The following is a 17,304-nucleotide window of genomic DNA, read 5'->3' as shown; positions in this document are numbered from 1 at the left end:
ACACAAAGTGTTTGGCCTTATGACTGGGGCCAGATGGTGACGAAGACATGATTCTTTATTTGCTCTACTCACGTACTCAGAGTATGCAGACTTAGACGGGCCAAACTCTCACCCTGTGAGAGGTACACTGGAGCTGAGATCTGCTGAAGAAATGAAAGGTCCGTGTCTGTCATGGTCCACTCACTCCAGATCTGATGCGCACTCCTGGAGGAGAGTTGCACACAATTGCCCACCATGTTTAATTAAATCTCTCTCTCTCCCTCAGTGAACCCATTTGGCTTTGCTGAGTACATGTTGCTCAATTGCAGACACTTCAATGTGCATATAATGGGACTCGGGTGGGGCAGGGTGCAGGATTTGATGGATGGTGGCTCAGAATCTGTCCTCACCTATTTCCAGATGCCTTCCAATGAGACAGAGGATGAAAGCAAAACACTACCTTTTCCAGATTCTAGCTACGGGACTCGATGTAACTTAAGTTCCACCAATTAGATGCACTCAGAAGAGATTTGGAAGGTGGAAGTGGGGTGGAAGCTGTGTTCCTGCTGCTTTTGCTGTTTCCAACTGGCAGAGAAGGTTTTAGCATTATCAGCGTCTAGTCGCCATCTTCACAGATGTTGAGAGGTGGCTGGTTAATGGAGATGACCAGACTCCACAGTCTACCATCCCGACAATTTGAGGGAGAAATAGCAGTAGCCTCTCTTACTGCTGTCTTTCTGACCTCTAGATGTATGCCACTGTGTCAAGAAAGTCAGTGGTTCCAGACTCTGCCTGTCCTTTCTAATTGTGTCAGAGATCATCATTTCCCTCATGGCTGAATTGTGACAGAGTTCTATGAGCCATTCTGGAGGCCCCACCTAGTACCCAACCCTCCTAACGCTTCCACTAATTTTGGAAGTACCCAATATCCTATATTAATCCCCCTTCTACTTAAAAATACCTGGAATAGTTTTTGCTTCCTGAATCGCCCTCTAATTTTTCCGTTTCTCAGATTTCCTCGTAGAGAGACAGGCTACCAGAGGTTAAAAGGGTGCAATGCTTGAATAAAGTTCTCATGCCATCAAACACAATAGCTGGAAGTTAGTACACCTGGTTCATGGGCAGAACGCTGACTTTGGGCTTCTAGAACATCTTTCTCTTTTAGATTACATAGTCCTAAAACAGAGATGGCATCTCGCGCAAACTGCGTAAGGGCGACTAACACTGACCAAGTTCAATATCTAATACGTTTTCCAATGGTTATTTGACAGCTTCTCTTCATGAAATTAAGGCAAATTTCCCTACATTATCAGTTCATTTTTTACTTCCTAAGGCAAGAAAGATAGGGGAGTTCTGAGAGGGGACTTCTCCAGACAGGAATGAATCGGGGTGATGTTAACTCTGCAGATTCAATAATGATGACCAGGGGTTCACTCAGCAAGAAATGAAACCAGGAGCAGGGGCTTAGAACCCAAGTAATCCCAAAACAAATACAGTCTCTCTCTTACTTCTGAAAAGAGAAAAGATAGGTAGATAACGAATGGAGAGAGTTAATGTTTATCCACACACAGAGCTCTTCCTCAATTTTCACAGCAAATTTGACAGACAAGCACTGTTATTATCACTACGTCCTGGGTGCGGGGACCAAGGCTCAGGGGAAGTGAAACCACCACTCAAGGTCATGGGTATGAAATATCCTAACCCAGGTGGAGAAACACACCTCCTAACCCAGGCTTCTCTAAAGTCTGTTCCTTTAACCACTAACAAAATCATGCAGCTATCCACTAGGTGAGTGATTGCCAATATTTCTTCCACTCCCCCAAATTGTATTTTCTAAGCTGAGAGACAACCATTGATTAAACCCAGCAGCCCTCATTAATCAGTTTCTTGGACGAAAAATAAAACAGCAGGTTCCGACATTTTTGTTCTTAGCTATCTTAGTAGAAGAAAGGAGAGAGAAGAGGAAAGGAAGGAAATTAGCATCAAGACCCCGGAGAACTGATCGAAAGCCATCTTTCCTGCCTCCGTCTGTAGCCAGCTACCCCCGGATTCCCACCCACATAGCCCTTCAGCAGTTCTACAACCCAGAACTCCTGCCCCTCATTTCTGAGCCCACGCGGGATTTCCAATCCCTAGAACCATATTTATTCCTCCAAAGTAACTGAGAGCCACAGAGTTTTGTTTCCCTAATATTAACAATAAGTTTTCCCTTAACAGCACCTAGCTAAACTTCTCAGGTTAGAATGACAATGGGTCTGCTGTGCAAGCCCTCCCTCACCTGTCTCTTTGCACCTTCAGCCCAGGAGCTCCTTCTGCTCTTGGTTACAATGCCAAGGTTCTGACCCTCCTCCCGCCACCACACAAATGCCTGGGGTTTCATTCATATGTGACACCCAAGCCTTCACTGCTCACTGTTGCAAAGGGAATTTTGGAATCTCTGGGAATTATCATCTTTTCCCATTTATCTTTTCAGCTGATAAATTTTGGAAAGCATCCATCACCTTGTGGGGTTGACAAACAGCGGGCGTGACCTTCTCAGCCAATATAACTGCAAGCTGACTTTAATCACGGTCAGTTGATTTCAGCTTCCAGGAATATCATCTTGATGTGTCCTTCTATTCCTTCTCTGTGCGGAACGCTCTAAGGAAAGCTTTCTAAACCCCAGGGAGGAGGAAAGCTATAACTAAATCCCAGCTCCAACTGTATATTTTGAGAGGAATACAGAGAACTCTTATTTCATTTGCAAAGGCAACTAGAAAACACTTGGATATTATAAATCCGTGAGCCTTGAGAAAAGACAATTTTAAGCTTCAATCTGAGGACATGAAGGTATTTGCAAATGTTAGCAAAATATGTGCCAAATAAATGTTCCATTTTGCTGAATTTCACTGATTCCTTCCAATAATGTTCACTGAGTATTTCCACACTTTCTAAGACCCTTGGGTTACCAGTAAGGCTTGCCATACCTTTCTTCCTGAGATTTATACCCACTATCTTCTTGTATGAAAATGTGCAAAGGATTGATCACTTTCATAATTAGTTCTGATTCAATGACATTATTATAATACTGTCACTCTCACTCATGTGCAATCTCATATGCTTTCCTGGGGTGGGAGGGTGGACCGAAAGGGGTAGAATTATGCACAATGCTGGTGTTGTCTCCAAGAATGCATCTCACACATGCATATCAGCTGACCTCATTTCGGTGGGCAGAAGACTGAGAACCAGTGTTCTATGCCCATCACATTCTGACTTGATTACAATTTGTTGTTTGCACCCCTACCCATGCCGACTACGGGACCTCAGACATAAGGAGATGACGTGGCACAGCATATTCTGGACTAAGACTGGATGAAAATTAAACTCTACCAGCTCGATCAGCTATGTAAGATGGAGCAAGTGTCTGAAATATCTCTGTTGTCTCATTGGGGGACAGTAATATTCTTACTTCATGGGATAATTATGAGGATTCAATGTGATAGTAATTTTAAGGTGCTTAGCACATTGCCTGTCACATGGTAAGTACTAGATTTTAGTAGAGTAGGCACTTGGACAATGCTAAATGAATAAATGAATGACCAACCCTTCAGTGCATTAAGAGCAGAAAATTACGCAAGAAATATGGAACTAGCCAGGTCATCCTCCACGTAGGTGCTGTTCTGAGCCAAATACTGCCACATTTTGATTTTGCTACCAAAGCACATTCACTCTTGTCACATGTCCTGAGGTGGTGGTGAGGTATGGAGTTTGGTACACTGTCTCACTTGGTGACCACAAGCTCACATTGGCAAGAACTTTGGCCATGATCAAGAATACCTTTGTGGTTACGCCAAAGAATTTTCTTCCAGAAATGCGAACTGTCTTCTATGGGAATCAATGATGCAATTTTGGCCTCAAGTAGCATTAGAATGAATCAATTTCAGGAATGATGGGAAATCAAGTAATTTACATCCTTCTGTTCAGGAGGTATTTAAAATAACCCTCAGCGGACAACTCTGCAGGTGACCAGTTGGACAGCAGCCATTAAAAAACACTCCCATTTTAAGAAATAGTGTTCATAAATTCCTTTCCAAATATTCTCTAGAAAAACTTCTGTGATGAAAGGAAATTGATGTGTGTATGATCAACGGTTGTATGTTGCCTTCCCACCAAAATTCAAAGCAAAAGTCACAGACATGTCACATTTTTTTCACATATTTGGGCCTTTATCCATGCTGTTCCTTCATCCTGGCATGTCTTCTACACCCCTCATCCTGTCCCCATCCACCCCCATAATCCCAGAAAATCGTCTGAGAATGGTGCAGAGGTTAGTGGCATGGGTTCAAATCCCAGTTCTAATTTTCCCAGCTGGGTGACACTGGGCAAATTATTTAACTTCTCTGTGACTCAGGTTTCTATGAGAATGATAACTATACCAACCTTGTAGGGTTTAGAGAAAATTAAATATGCTTAGAATGGGACAGTTTGTGGAATATAGTAAGCACTACAGAATTGGTGTCGTTATTGTCCTTCAAATCCTAGCTCCAACTTAAACCCTTGTGGAGATTCTTTTATTCCCCTGGGCAGAGTTACACACATCCTCCTCCATGATTGCGCTTGTCTCCTCTGTAGATACCACATTCAATTACAACAATCAGTGTGTATGTCTGCCTTGCCAGTATGCAAAAATATGAAGAATGCAAACACCATCATTTTACCCTGAGAGTCTTCAGGCCTTACAGCATAGCCATGAACTTGATAAATATTTGGCTAACATAGGAACGCGGTAATTAAACGCTATTTAAGCTTTTCAAGCTTCCCATCAGTCAGTCTTTTCCCGGCCCTGCATAAAACTGTTGAGTGATTGCTGTTGCTATGGCTGCTTCTAAAGTCAAATGAGGTGAGGTTTTGAACTATCTCCGAGTTTGTACAATAAGCATTGGTATCATAAGAATTCCTCATTAGCACCATTAACGGGGTAAATTAATGTCATCACTGAGCCGGCAGAATGACTTGGCCCAGCATGTGTCATCTCTAGAGATGAGTCTTAAAGTTCTCTCCGGCAGATTCTCAAGGACTGCACCCTTCCAGCATTGGGACATGGGACATGTCGCAGTGCGGAAAGGGCTGGTTAGTCACAGTCAATCCATAAGTGGAGAAGGGCCTTGGCAGGAATGCAATCCAAGGAGATACCAGAATAAATAGTCCGTGGAAAGCCAACGGAACTTCCCCTTGTGAAAGTGAGAAGGGGACGATGAAATAAGCAGCTTCCTGGCAATGAAAAGATAACATCCTGTCTGAGTTGGACTGCGAGCAAGGAACCAGAGAAGGCTCTGGCCGCCATAGGAAGGCAGAGTGGATGGGTAGGGAAAGAACCAGGTTTGCAATCAAAAGACTCAAATCTTAATTCTTCCATTCGATGAGCTAACTTTATCCTCTTTAAAGTGGAGAAGCAAATGATGAACACTGCAGAGCACCCTATAAATGTCAGCAATGATTCAGTATGTCATTGGGAAAGACCCGTTCACACCTGAACTCACGTAAAGGGCTTCCACTCTGAATAGAGGCCTCTCCATCTTCGACACTCTAGGGCTGAAAGAGATGTCAAGGCCTCCTTTTTATTTAAATTAGCAAGCTTTAAAGAAGTGGGACAATAGGCATGAAGGTTTTCTTGGTATGAAACTTTTTTTTATTAGGAATCTGCTTTTCTTTGGCCACTAGAGCTTTGAAATATATGAAATTATACAGTGTGATTTATGGCCCATGTGGACTTTTCTTACCTTAGGAGCAAACATTTAAGACGCAAACTGCTAGCTTTCTCCAGCTGGCAAGAGCTGATTTTACATATCTCTTCCCACCTCCATGTCCAATAACTCTAGAAATCGGCAAATGTTATAAATTAGGATTTTTTTTCTCTCCAAAAGCTGGCTTACCAGCACATCTCTGACTGAGCCCCCAAAGAACCCAAGATTCCCCCAGCCATTACTCTCTGCTCCAAATACTACGAAAGGAAAACCACACACATAAATATTAGATGGGGAATATTACAGAGATATAACGCTATGAGAACAGAAAGAAAGCCCTGGTATATCAGCTGCACATTCCCACCACATGAGGTCCTAGCAATGTGGTGTCTTGAGTTATTTTAACTGAGAGTAACTAAAATGCCAGAGGATTTTCAATCAGCCTTATGTGGAGCCTCAAATGAATATATTCTGAAGTCATATTACAACTGGAATTCAAACATCTCAATTGCACATTGAAAGTAATATAATAATGGAACAACCAACTTGTCAAATTAGGTGATCCATCATTTATCCCGGGGAGCTAATACAGTGTTGCCTTTATAAGCTTTCACTATATCATGGTCGAATAAACAGTCTTTGTTTCCTCTCACGTTTTATCTATTCTCTTCAAGTTTAAATGCGTTGATCCTTTTCTTCTGGAACTCCATACATTCATGCTATTTCCCAAGGCTGGTATATGTATAAGGTGCTTGGTGTTTCTCAAAGGTTGTCCTCATATGCTATTGTCAATGCTTACACACCCCCTCTAAAGTAAGGTGCACCCATTTGCAGATGAGGAAAAAGATGTTCATCACGATAATAAGAGCTGTGGACTATATACCCTATTGTCATTATTGCTACTGGATATTGGACACTGACTGTCATAGCCATCAAAAATGCTGCCACTAGAATGACGACCAAACTGCCCTCTTCTTTGTACCCCTCTTACGGTTATAAAGTTCAGAACTAGAGCTTAAGCTTCATGTCCATACACTAAATCTCATGTCAAAATTTCAAGCAAACCAGGTTCTGGTCTTTTGTTGCCTTCTGCTGTGGGATGTCGACCTTTCACCTTGCAAGGCTCACAAAAGGTGGATGCCCGAAACATAGAAGGGAGTTCATTTTCTGAATAGTAGATACTATTACTATAGTGGGCATCTATCCTATTCACGGCAGCCTCTCATCTTTTGAGACTCCTTCCTATGCTTGGGGAAATATTCAAATTATGAGTCATCACCACTCCGACATAGGAATCAGGATGCAAATTTCCAGCCTCTTTTGCAGCTGGGATTCAGCCACATGAATTAGGTCCTGCCAAGTAGGGACACCATCATATGATTTTGATTCATAAATAAGCAACAAGACAAAAGAGGCTTTGCGTGGACCTTCCATCTTTGCATCTTTGATGGTGAGGGGGAGGCAGAGATGTCTCTTTAGTGGTGGCAGCAGCAGGGATAGCTACCTCCCAGGGATTGTAATGGTGTATTTCTGATGAATTAGAAGGAGCAGCTGTGGGGATTCAGTAGTTTTCCATTAGATCTATGGCTTGGTTTGTGGTATTGTTCCTTCAGCTTTATCCTCAAGCCCAGTTTTCCAGGCCACTCAACAGTTCTGTGATCCACCCAACATTTTAAAAATAAAATGTGTATTCATTTATTCCGCAAAAGTCAGCTTTTATTGCTTAGAGAACTCTGAATATTATTTTTCCTATTTCTCACATGTGGAAACTGAGGCTTTAGGAATTTAAATTACGCAAGGTCACAAAGTTAGTCAACGACAGAGCAAGGATTTGAACCAGGACTATCATAACCTAAAGCCCACATTGTCAACCAGAAAGATTATACCACAAGACCATAAAACTGATTTCATTGTTTTCTAGTATCTTTGTGGCTGATAAGAAGTTTGCTATTGAGCTACCTGTCCTTCTTTTGTGTTAATCCGTTTCTCTAATACTTTTACTTTAATAATGTACAATATCAGCCCAATGTCAGGTTTATTCTAAAGTATCTTGCTTGGGACATGTTAAGATAGGAACCTTGACCTTCATCAATTCTGGGAAACTGCCCTTCGTGATCTCTTCTCATAGTGCCTCACTTCTGTGGGATAAACTGTTAGTTGCCCTCTAATATCCATTTTTCTCTATTTCCTTTGAGAATAAAACTATCAATTTTTTTTCTGGAAACATAAGCCAGAACTCTCCCTGCCTCCCTGCCGGCTTTGTGATATGAGAAGTGATATGTGTATCTTCTGGATAGTGCTTTTAAAGGAAAGGGGCATGTGTGCCCCCTTTCCCTTCCTTGCAAGCTCCCCCAGCTGCCACCCCTGCCTAGAATGCAGACCTGAGGACCTGAGGGGTAGAATTAACGAAGCCCTGTGAGAGCCTGAAATAGAAGCCACAAATTCAGAATAACAGAGCCACTCTACCAGCCCTCGACATCTGGACTGTTAATATGGAAGAGAAATAAATGTCTGTCTTCTTTAGGCCTCTATGTTGCAGGGCCTTTTTTAAAAAATCAACTTCTATTATATCTTAACAACTGTATCTCTGTTCTCTCTACTCTCCCCTTTCCTTATGCCTTCCTTAATGTGTTTGTGCGTGTATGTGTGTGTGTGTCCGTGCACACACAAAGATGCATGACCTTCTCATTCTAACCTCTATTTCTCCTACTCATGTTCATATTTTTCTACCTCATTATTCTCTGTGTTGTTTTTGGGGTGATTGCTTTAGTTCTTTTCTTCCAGGTCACTTGTTCTCTTCAAATGTCTAATGTGCTGTTTAGCATGTCTAATGTCAACAAATCTATTTTTAATTTCTATTTCGTTTCTCTTTAAATAAATGTACTCTTTTTTCATAATAAATCATTCTAGGCCTTCCTATGTCTCCGACATTTATAAGATAGTTATTTCATAACATCTGTCAGGTTTTTAAAGTTAACTCAGTTCCTACGTGGCTAATTTTCCTGTTTATCTACGGTTTTTTCCTTCAGGATGATTCATTCCCTCATTTGGTTTGTCATTTTTTATTAAGACTTCATCTTCAGTAGGGCTGGTTATCCCAGTGGATACCTGTGTGCCTAAATTGTAGGAGCACCCCAACACAGTGGTTGATTTGTTTCTGGTGAAATTCTGGGGGTTCAAAGGTCCTGGACAGCTTTTAATGGTAATTTCTCAGGTTGAAATTTCTATATCCCATAGGTTGTATAAATTTTAATCCTACATTTACTCATGGTGAGTCATGGGGCACACATATTTCCCCCCCCGCCCACCAGCCCCAGACCAACTACAAGCTTCCTTTTTGTTTCCTCCCAACAGTTGTCAATATTTTCTTTAACCCTTTCTTCAGGGATGAGGCACCCCTCCTGGGCTCCACAGTTGATTGACAGAATTCAGTCACTGTTAGGGTTACCAGATAAAGTACAGGACACCCAGTTAAATTTGAATTTTAGATAAACATCACTTAGTATAAGTATATCCCATTCATCTTTTGAGACATACTTATATTTAAAAATTTATTCATTGTTTTTCTGCAACTCAAATTTAACTGGGCATCCTGTATTTTTATTTGCTAAATCGACAGCTCTAGTCACAGTGTCATGCCTAAACATGTGATCTAAGGCTATATTCTGTCCTTCCATGGGCCTCAGCACCCCACACCCTAGAATCTAGGACCTACATGCAGGCCCAGCAACAATTGCTAGCTATCACACTGGTTCGGAGTTCCTTTTTTCCTACTAAGAACTAGACTATTCTCTTTACTTTTTGCAATACTGGTTGTATATACATATTTGTAATTGCTGCCACATTTTATCTAGGCTTTGTATGTGACAGCAATGGGAGGAAATGGCTGTATGCCACTTGTCAGAAATACTTTAATTACTTTATATATGCTTCTCATCCTCCAGCTGAGTACTGTACTATGATATCCAATGGAAAGCCTGGGGCACAGAGGGGTTCATTCATCCAAATTAATTGGAAGACAAGGGAATATGCAGAAACAAGTCCTTACGACATATATTTCTGCAATGCTGTCCTTCTCAGCAAAAGGAAGTTTTCTTTTTTGGATTGAAGGGATGGAGTCTTCAAAGAGAGGCAAACATGTCACAGTTTTAGTTAAGATTTGACTTCTGAAGAACCTGGATATCCAAAGATTTCCTTTATATTTTGGGGGCATAGGAAAGGAAGTAAAATTCTGACTTTGCTTCATTTTGTTTTCACTGGGCCAACTGAAAAATGAGAAGTTCGATGGTGAGGTAAAAATAGAAAATTATTAACTCAAAGGGGTTCAAACATGTATATTTTAAGACCTTAGATTAGTCAAAACTTAGAAAATGGAAGACACCGAGGTCATAGAATGAGGAAATAAAGTGCTTTTGTGTTGAAATATTTCAGAGAAAGGCCCCTTTCAAAATAGTTATAAAGTTCTCGGAATAGAAAGTGTATTTTGTTTTCACTTCAGGGGTGGAAAATCCCATGGGCCAAAAATTCCAAAATGCTTTCCAAATATTTTCTGAGTTTTTTCAATAATTCCACATCCCCCATGAGGTTTCCAGGCAGGACTTTTGACATAATCTCCAAATGAAGTTCTACTTTTTGTTCTTGTATTTTTGTGTTAAAGGTATTAATTTGTTCAAGCTAAGCATTTAAAATATACCTTAGTTTTTGCAACTCTGTTTTGGTGTGTGTGTGTGTGTGTGTGTGTGTGTGTAATATATGTTAGCTTTCCAGAAGTCTTAAAGATTTATCCATGCCCTGGTCTTTCCGCCCCCTCTGACAGGCTCTGCTGCTAAAAAATTCACATTGTATAAGCTTCAAAAAGTGTGCATACCTTCCAAACATCTCCTACATTGATGTGTGTTCACAAAAATAAGTTATACATTCTGCTAAATAGAAATTATTTCTAATTCAAAGGAGAATGGAACAATGCTCTGACAATAGTCTCTGGGCCCAAAATGTCTTTGTTGCATGAAATCTTTAGCTCTAACCCACTTCCACCTCCACCTCCTAGGTCTGTGGGAATCCCTCTAAAATAGGTTTTAAGAAAACTCACCAGATGACGAACTATGATTACCTGAACTTTCAAAATAAATTAAATCAGAGAACCATTGGGTTCTAATACATGTTTTATTAGCATTAACCATGTAGCTTGGAAAATATTTGAAAATGACAGGGGATCAAATATATGGTGATGGAAGGAGAACTGACTCTGGGTGGTGAACACACAATGGGATTTATAGACGATGTAATACAGAATTGTACACCTGAAATCTATGTAAATTTACTAACAATTGTCACCCCAATAAATTTAATAAAAAAGAAAAGAAAAAAGAAAATGACACAAAAGCATAAAGAAGTGAAAAAAATCACGTATATCGTCGCCATTTGTACATTTCTCCACATAAAATATATGTTTAACAAAAGTGGATTCATACTCTCCAAGTTTTAAAATTTGCTTCTTTCATTTATATATTATAAATATTTTCCACCATATAAAATATTTTTCTATGGTAGCATTTTAGTGACTATAGATTCCATTTTATAAATATGTGTTAATTTATTGCATCAGTCCTTTATTTGGAGGCTCTGTGATAATTGTCCTTGTAGAAAAATTATTCTTGCAGTCAGCCATGATTATGTCCTTAGGGTAAATTGCCAGAAGTAAAACAGATACACTGAAGCATATGCACATTTTCAAGATTTGAGGTACACATTGCCAAGTTACCTCGCAAAATGTTTATTAGTCTCACCAATGGTGTTTAAGACTATTTACTTGCTTTAAGTAAATAGTATAAAGATCTCTGTATTTGTATAAAGATCACTAGTAAGTGATTACCTACCATGTGAAGGTATTCTTCATTAATGAAAAGGATTTACAACATGATTTCTTTAAACACTGAACTCTCCTAGTACATGTAAAACATTATTCAGTTTAAAATAGGATGTTATGTTTCTGTAAAAATTTTCTGTTACACGATTAATAAAGAAAATAAGGTATTTCTCTATTCGATTTTTGTTTTAAATGGAGAATGCCACCTCTCAAAGAATTCTTTCTCTTTCTATCCCCCGCCCGGGCCAAAAAGAGATACACAGTACAGCACAGTGATCCTGTTCTTAATCCATCTTCTAGTTCATATTCAGTTTCCCATCATGCACTGGATAAACACAGCAGCCTGACATGACGAGAAACCTTCCCTGAAGACTACAGCCCACACTCATCCATCCCTTCACTGAACTCCTATTATACTTATTGTCTGTACCACACAATTAGCACTTTATTATACACTGTCGTGTTCTCTAATTGTCTGTACCACACAATTTAGCACTTTATTACATTCTGTCAGATTCTATAATTGTGTCATGTATTTTTGTCTCTCCACCTAGATTATAAGCACCACGGTGGCAGGGACGCTGTTTGGTCCCGCTTTGGCATTCTCCATGGCACTAAACATGGTTCCAGGAACAACAGAGTGGGCCTTTAACAAATACTAGCTGGTTTACTGGTGGGTGGGTGGGTTGGGAGACTGGTTGCTTGATATGCTGATGGGCTTTAAGTAGGCTGAGTTATCTAGAACCTGGAGAAGGAAATACATAGGCGCTGGGTAACAGAACACTTGGTACCATGGTCGCCCCAGCCACTATCCTTTAGTCCAACCTGCTTTGTCACCTAGCGAGTCATTTACTTTTTCTCTACCTCAGTTTTTCTATGTATGTAGAACAGGCGAGCCAAAACATGTGATCAGACAATACCACTTTTTAAATCACATGAAAATCATGCATTTTATCTGAAGATTTCACATTATAACATTCTCCAATTGGGCGGGCCCTGCCATGGAGAGGAAAGAGGTCATGCTTTGGAATTAGAGACTTCTTACCAGCTGTGTGATCTTCAACAAATTATTTACAACCTCTCTCTCTCTCTCTCTCTCTCTCTCTGTCTGTCTGTCTCAAATGAAACTCTCATTCCTCATTACTGAAATTATTGCAATGACTATAAGTATTTGTGATATTGCCACCGAGTGTCCGCAAGTCTTCTGGAATCTTCTCAGTTTTTTCCAATTTCTGCAGATACCATGCCTTAAAGTAAATGTTGAGTACTATTATTATCATAATAAATATAATTATACCTCTGTTTGTCTCACACACTAGGCTGAAGAGTGTCTGCCTGAACGGTGATTCATGGCTTACTTCGCAGACAACAAAATCAGGTTACACAATTTCTTTGTTTTTCTTGATTGAAGAGTCATTTGCACTTGGTGATCTATCCCATGATAACAGACTTACTTCTAGTAAAGTATAATAAGAGAAGAAATCCCCGATATCTCGCATTAACACACCCAAGCCTAGTTCTGGTCGCTTGTACCTCTGCTATAAACAGGTGAATCAAGCATTGAATTAACCATGTTTCTCTGAAGTTGGGGTGATACATGTAAAATGTTCTGTCCCTGTGTCTTCTGCTTTTCCCCCTTCTGGTCAACAGTTTTGCCATACTGTGTTTGTTTTCATGTTTTGGCCTTCCTTTTCAACTAGCGGTACACAGTAAAATATCACTAGTCAAATAGTTGTTCAATATGTTATCCTTTCAAAACAAGATCAATTTAAGCCTCTCTCAGAAGTGCTGCTCTAACCCCTCATCTTCTCTACTCTCAAGGACCCAGGGATCCTAGAGAGCTTTGGAGGGCTACTTTGTAGGGTAGAGACCCCTTTCAAACATACTTCCCTCCCTGTGCATGTGCTGCCTGAGTATCCGTTTGGTAAAGATGAGCAGTTTCCTTCTGAGTGTGTATGCTGAGTCCCTTACCAATGTCTGCCATGTAACAGGCAGGGACAGTGTGCTGGAGATACAAAGATGTACACTACACAGCTAGGAACTCAGGCTGAAAGAACCCACAGTCTCACAGTGTGGCAGACATGCCAACAGATAAGTGTGAATAGAGTACTAGTGGCCAGACTGCCAGCCGGAGCCTGTTGGGCCCACCACAAATCAACCTTGTCTGATAAATCTAGAGGAGCAGTTGACCTGGTTAGGAGTTGATCAGACTGAAGGGAAATGACTGCTTGAAGCCAGTTTTGTGGCAACCTTGGAATGGAAACAATGGTAGGAAGGGGCAGCCTTGGGGTGGCAAAATGGGGATGGGGAAGAAAAAAATGTCTCCGTCTTCGGTTTCCTGCCTTCCCTCCCTAGACTCATGTGAGAGCCTGTGGAGGGAGATCCTGTAGATAGAAAGGAAAGGGGCTCAGTGAAACACTGCACACAAGTCACGCTGCTTTGGGACCTGGGTGAACAAATATGGCAAAGTAGAAGAGAAGGGGCTTCCCTCCATGAGACACCAGGAGAGAGCAACCTCGAATGGGAGACTGTGACAGTGGCTGAGATGAGACACTGCCCCCCAGTGGCTTTACGGCAGAGGACACCAACCTGGGGCTCAAAGTAGAAGAGGAAAGAATGGTGGGGGGGGCGGGGCATTAGAGGTAACACCATGCCTCCCAGAAAACTGGGGGAGCCTTGGAGGGCGGGGAGGAGGCCCTAGTCACTGCAATGTGAGTTATTCCCACTAACGTAATAACCAAGACCATTAGTGCTGCCTCAGAGACAAACTTAGGGAAACCATTTCTACAGACCCAAGTCGTGTGAACACAAAACAAGCACTTATTTTCTGGCCACATGATTAAGCGGAGTATTGCCTATACGAGTTAGTAATGGAACTGAGGTCGGCTGGGTGAAGAGACAAGAGGTCCAAGATAAGTAACAAAAGTAGATTTAGACCCTACCGTTGGGATGGAGGTGGAGACAGAGTGATGGTGAGAGGGATTCCAGCCAGGCTTCTCCTTTCCCTAAGAGAACAGGACTTTAAGCAGAGCTCTGGGATGGAAGACTTTCCAGCAAGACGGAACTCAAGAAAATGGCCCCAAGGCTGCAGACAAGCTGGAAGTCAGATGATGAAAGAGAAATGTCCAGAGACAAATTCTAAAAATAACGCTTATCTCTTGAGCTGAACAAAATGAAATTCTGTCTACCAGCACATGATTTAAATAGATTCAAACAAACAAACAAAAAAAACCACTTCAAACAGTACTGAAGGGCACACTGAACAATAAGTACCTCCCGCCCTCAATCGCGTTTCCCGGGAGAAACGGTTGCTAGCTGCTGGCATATTGTAGTGTAAATGCAGAAGTGGTTAAAATATTTCAATATTTCCCTACTTGCTTCAAGTCCCTGGCGTGCTCCCTCGCCCCACCCCTCCATGAATTTCAATCATTAAAGCGTTAAAGGTTAGATATTACGGGATCTCCAGCATCCCTTCAGCTCTAAGGCCAGCAGCCACCTCTGTTTGCCAAGGCTGAACAAGTTATTACACATTTTGAGTATCACTGTTATTTTTCCAGAATCTATCTATGCATACACAGGCATACCCCTACCTGGACCTCTCTTTTTCTTTGAAAACAAATGGAAGAATTCAATGAATACTGTTCTGTACTTAGCAATTTTTTTTAACCCACCTTTAAGTGCATGGCCAAAGATCGATTGTACATTTTTCTTTTGGAGCTAACGTAATTTGACTACAGCTAAGACATCTAAACTGAGAAATGGAGCATAGGGATGAAGAGTGAGACTATGGAATAACTTATAGGAGCTTTCCAGGAGGCCCAGGAGAACTTGGCCAATGGGACAGTGGGAATGATACTGAATCTCAGTGCGCTTGTCAAGGGTAGCGACACGCTGATGGCTTGGGCAGAAGAAACAAGGAGGGACAGGACCAACAATATCTCCCCAACTGCCCTTCCAGATGCCACCTGGGCTTCTGCCCCCTGCCACCAGCTGACAGGAGGGGCCCAAACCTCCCGGAGCCCCGACTATTAGCACTTAATTTCAGCTATTACCCAAAATTGAACCAGCCTTGGGCGGAAGCAAATTAAATTTCAAATTGCACTTACCTCACCGAATTCTTTCCAGGGAGTTTTCCCTTCATTCAAAAGGGACATAAAATGAAAGTTCTTCATAAAAGAGATAAAATACATTTCTCCTAATTGCCCCATCTTTGCCTCACATGCCAAAAAGAAGCAGTTATATTCGTGAGGGAGAAAATACTAAACTAAACTTGAACTAGATTTTTAAGTATCCTCTACATATCAAAAAAGTCAAGACCACCGAGTGTACTTTCTTTTTCTTAAGAAATTCTATTCTTTTTAATTAGTTTCAGGTGTACAAAACAATGTAATAGTTAGACATTTATCATTTATGCCCCTCACAAAGTGATAACCTCCCTCCCCCAATCTACTACCCCTCTGACATCACATACAGCGTTAAATTTCCACTGTCTCTATTCCTAATGCTGTACTCCTTGCAATGATATATATATATATATATATATATATATATATATATATATATATATATACACACACACGCATATATATGCATATATATGGTTATAATATATAAAATTATAGTTGACATTCATTATTATTCAGCTTCAGCTTCAGGTGTACAGTGCAGTGACCAGGCATCTACGCCATTCCTGATGTGGTCTCCCTAATAAGACAAGTATCCATCGGATGCCCTACAAAATCTTTACAACATTATTGATTATATTTCCCAAACTGACTTTCATATCCCCGTGGCAATCTTGTGGTTACCGATTGTGCTTTCTAATCTCCTCACCTTCTTCCTCATCCCCACTCTCCTCCCATCTAGCAACCCTCAGTCTTTCCTCTATATCTCTGAGACTGTTTCTGATTAGTTTGTTCGTTTATTCTTTTCTTTAGAGTCCACATATAAGTGAGATCATATGGTATTTGTCTTTTTCCGTCTGACTTATTTCACTTAGCATAATGTTCTCTAGGTCCATCCATATCGTTGCAAATGGTAAGATTTCATTCTTCTCTATGACTGCGTAATACTCCATTGTATAAATGTACCACAGTTTCTTAATCCAGTCGTCTACCAATGTGCATTTCGGTCGTTTCCATGTTTTGGCTATTGTGTATAATGCTGCAATAAACATAGGGGTGCATAAATTTTTTCGAATTAGAGTTTTGAATTTATCTGGATAGATATCTAGGAGTGAAATTACTGGATCATAAGGTAGTTCCATTTTCAGTTTTTTGAGATACCTCCATACTGATTTCCATAGTGGCTGCACCAATCTGCAATCCCACCAACAGTGCACAAGTGTTCCCTTTTCTCCACATCCTCGCCAGCACTTGTTGTTTGTTGATTTATTGATGATAGCCATTTTGACTGGGATGAGGCGGTATCTCACTGTGGTTTTTATTTGCATTTCTCTAATGATCAGTGAGGTTGAGCATTTTTTTCAGACGTCTGTTTGCCATCTGTATGTCCTCTTTATAAAAATGTCTCTTCATGTCCTCTGCCCACTTTTTAATTGGGTTGTTTGTTTTTTTGGAGTTGAGTTGAGTGAGTTTTTTATAAATTTGGGATATTAACCCCTTATCAGATACATCATTGACAAATATCTTTTCCCATTCAGTAGGATATCTTTTTGTTTTATTGATGGTTTCCTTTGCTGTGAAAAAACTTTTTAGTTTGACATAATCCCATATG

Source organism: Rhinolophus hipposideros, assembly GCF_964194185.1.
Source record: "Rhinolophus hipposideros genome assembly, chromosome: 19".
NCBI classification, from domain to species: Eukaryota; Metazoa; Chordata; class Mammalia; order Chiroptera; family Rhinolophidae; genus Rhinolophus; species Rhinolophus hipposideros.
This window is presented reverse-complemented; position numbering follows the sequence as displayed.